Source organism: Sinocyclocheilus grahami, unplaced genomic scaffold (assembly GCF_001515645.1).
Source record: "Sinocyclocheilus grahami isolate Dianchi unplaced genomic scaffold, SAMN03320097.WGS_v1.1 scaffold1174.1, whole genome shotgun sequence".
Classification (NCBI taxonomy): domain Eukaryota; kingdom Metazoa; phylum Chordata; class Actinopteri; order Cypriniformes; family Cyprinidae; genus Sinocyclocheilus; species Sinocyclocheilus grahami.
Window position 1 is genome coordinate 336,767 of NW_015506353.1, and position 3,538 is coordinate 340,304.

The window sequence follows — 3,538 nt, forward strand, 5'->3', positions numbered from 1 at the left end:
CACAAACTGAAATTTCACAGGATCAATGTAAGATGGAGGTTGGAGAATGAGTAACCTGCTGGAGATTGAAATCATTGTGAATGAGAATATTTTTAATGTTGTTTTTTTTAACTTGTACTTTATTCTTGTAATTATTTACCTTGCTTGTATAGTTATGATTTTAACGGTACTGAAACATCTAATCCAGGGGTGGCCAATGTTTAATCCTGGAGAGCCACAGTCCTGCAGAGTTCAGATCCAACCCTAATCAAACACACCTGAACCAGCTAATCAAGGTCTGAGGGTGTCTAGAAAGCTTCAGGTGAGTTTTTGTCTGCATGTACAGTTTAAATGTGTGAGTGACCTGGATGTTAAGAGCTGCATCAAGAGAAACAGAGGCGAGTATTCAGTGTGTATTGTGAATGTATATTTCCATTAATGTGTCTCTTTAGTTTTTTTTTCTTTTTTTCCTTTTCAGGTAAGACTCAATGCTGGCACGTTCTGAAGGAACTTCATTCTTTTTTTTTCCAGAAACAATCTGTGAGCTTGATTAATAGTTAATTGCAATTTCAAATGCTTTGTTGTTGCTAGAAATGGGCGAGTAACATTCAGAAATTCACCCACATAAATCTTGAGTAGGTTTATTTGTATAATAATTTGGTTCTTAGCAGTGCTGAATCATAATGGTTTAAATTGTGGATGCAGACCAAGTCTTATAGGATTGTTAAAATCGTGCAGTGTGTAGAATGCTTTAGTATAGATAGTTTTGTTTGATCAAAGCTTGTCTCTGAGAAGCAAAACAGGGAGTCCGTGACCTGCAGGAGTCGATCCGCTGTGGCATGAGCTCAAATCAGACAGACAGTGTGCACCCCGATCTCAGTACAGTTACAGGATGGTTGGTCATAGGGACTCTGGATAAAACCTTATCAAGCGGTTCAAATGTTTGAGTAGTATGTACCAGTGTTGTGAAGCGCCTTTTGAAATTTTAGTGTCCCTTTACATTATCATGAAGGTGTTGCGTGTTTTTAAAAATTTTTTATTTGATCACTTGACTACTTTTGGTAGTAATGCAGGAGCCTCCATCCTCGTGTGCAGACCTGACTCATGAAGGTAGGCAAGTGCAATAAGGCACTTTCTGCAACCTTTTTATTAATATTTTTTTCAATTCTATACTCGTATGGATTTTCTGTGGCCTCCACTCTTATAGTGGTTTGGCACCTCCATAGTCCCAGAGCTGAAGCTGCTGTCTGCTCCTCTTTGGCTGGACTGAGACCTTGATTCTACCAGAGGACATCACTTTCTTCCAGACCACTCACTAAACGAGTATGTTTGCTTTCTGTAACATCTTGAAATATATTTTTCTGTTTAAACAACTCCTTTTGTATTACAGATCCATTTTAACCTCACGTGTACTTTTCCTCCAGTTAGCTCAGATCTTTGAGTTGGATGTGTTATCCTTTACATGGAGTTCTTCGGTATTTACCTGAATAAGCCTCATGTCATCAACTTTTCTTTCCTCATTTGCACTTGGCCTTTGGAAATGTGGAGAATATTGGTTCAGTTTCTTATGCCATTTAAAGAGCCGTATTCAACCAGACACGGATGCACTTCTCACACCATGAACAGGTTTGCTTCTCTTAAATGCCTAGAAATTTGCTCTATGCATCTCATTGGAGTTTGATTTGGTTCACATTTAACCCTAATGTCTCATACTGTCTTCCAGCTGAGCTGGGCGGCTTCTTAGATGAGTTGGATGTGCTCCTGTCCAGTTTCTGAATGGCAGCTTGCTTGTATTCTTTGAGACTGATGTAGGTGAGTCCTGCAGTTGTCTTTCTCCAAAATTAAGCTCTATTAGGCTTGTTTGGTCTTTCAACTCCTGAAATATTGAGGTTTCTTCTATAAATTTCTAACTGATCAAATTAGACTCCTTAATTTGTGTATATTATCTTTAATGGTTTTAGCCATGTTCTCCAGCAAAGCTGTTGTGGATTCAATTCATCTTTATCAGCCAGTGTTAGGTTTACGGTTTAATGTGGAGCAGAACCGACAGACCGGTGCAGATACAAAACCACAAGCTTAAATGTCAGAGACAGGGGTGCCCCCCGAACACAGAGCTGAGACAAATTAGGTGGAGAGATGTCTTAATGTGCACACTAAAGCTGTAGGGATGGCTCATCCTTGGTGCATTAACTTAAGTCAAAACTAACCGGTTTCTTCTGTTCTTATCAGTGCACTGTATTTAAAGTATTCTTAACCATTTTAATTAATTTTAAATCAATTTTTAAATCACTTCAAAGTTTTAATTTCTTGCTTTTATGAGTATTTGATTATTTTAATTCCTTTTTGTGAAGCGCATTTTTCTTAAAATTTAAATTACCATTGTGCATGAAGTGAACTATATGAATGAACTTGCCTTGCCTCCAGTGTGGACGTATGTGTTGTAGTTTGCATGGTTTGTGCCCATTTGTATTTAATTATGCATTTATTTCCTTTTTCATTTCAGTTTTCTTTTTTCCTGTTTTGTATTGTGTACTTGTGCACTCTGTGTTTGTGTACTTTTTTTCTTTTGTATTCATTTAAAAAAAAAAATTCTATTGCATTTGTTGTTACATAGTGCATATCTATGCTTTTTGTGCATTCAGTGTTAATTGGGGTTTCAATTTAATGTTGTTGTGCGTGTGTCTATTTTTGCTGTTATATAGCCTTTGAGCTTGGTTTATACTACTTTTGATTTGCATATTTCTATTTTTTTTGTTTTGCACATCTCTCACCTTTTGTTTTATGGCTGTCTGGCAGTTTGTATGCTGACATCTGTAGCCGCAGTTAATTCAGCTTGGACTTGACAAAGTCTTCCCCCAGTTTGTTCTTTCAGATCTCTCACCAAGAACGTGACAAATCTCCTTACGTCAGCTTTGACTTGACTTCCAGGTCTTCCAGGTCTACTCTGCAGCTTGTAGTGTGATGTGCAGCTGTCCTGTTCTTTTATGGGAGCACACTTGTCTTTAACTTTAGTGCTCATCTAGATGAGTGTCACTCTTATGATTTTCAAGCTAATGCTATGTGTACATCTAGTGCAGGGAGTGTTGTAAGCTCTGTAGTTTAAGACATGTTGATTTTAAGGCTCTCTTGTTGTGGTCATAGTATCTGCCCATCTATAAGCACTGCCTTTGCTTTCAGGTCTGCTGGTGATCCTTATGCTCTGTTCTATGGGTCCTCTAAGGTCTGTCCACTCAGCTGGTCCGCCAGGGCCCTTTATCAACTGGCATGCTAAGATGTTGCAGATCTGTTGGCTCCCCAGATGCTCGTCATATCGCTGTAACTCCTAATTCCTCCTTGCTGCTCTCTCTCTGGAAGGCTGGAGCCTCCAGCTTGGAATTTCCTCTAGGCCTACTGACTTGACATTGGCTCACAACTGTCAAATCGAACGTGGTGCTTTACTTTTTCTCCCTTGGGGTCATTCTACCAGTGGTTCCTGGAGTTTATAGTGTTCCACACAGTGCAGCCCGTCCTTCTATTTGTTTCAATGCACCATGTGCAAACTTTGCAGAGTCTGTTTATC

The 3,538-nt window shown here is 39.0% G+C and overlaps 1 long non-coding RNA gene across 2 annotated transcripts; it reads left to right on the forward strand.

The window, feature by feature from the left end:
- Nucleotides 1-1,191: 1,191 nt before the first annotated feature.
- LOC107567614 (uncharacterized) lies at nt 1,192-3,518 on the forward strand. 2 transcript variants are annotated; one of them, XR_001606663.1, is made up of 4 exons: nt 1,192-1,302; nt 1,404-1,605; nt 1,703-1,791; nt 3,157-3,518. It is a non-coding gene; the product is annotated as an uncharacterized lncRNA (long non-coding RNA). The 2 variants fall into 2 exon arrangements; XR_001606664.1 differs by lacking the exon at nt 3,157-3,518 and adding an exon at nt 1,941-2,196.
- Nucleotides 3,519-3,538: the final 20 nt, after the last annotated feature.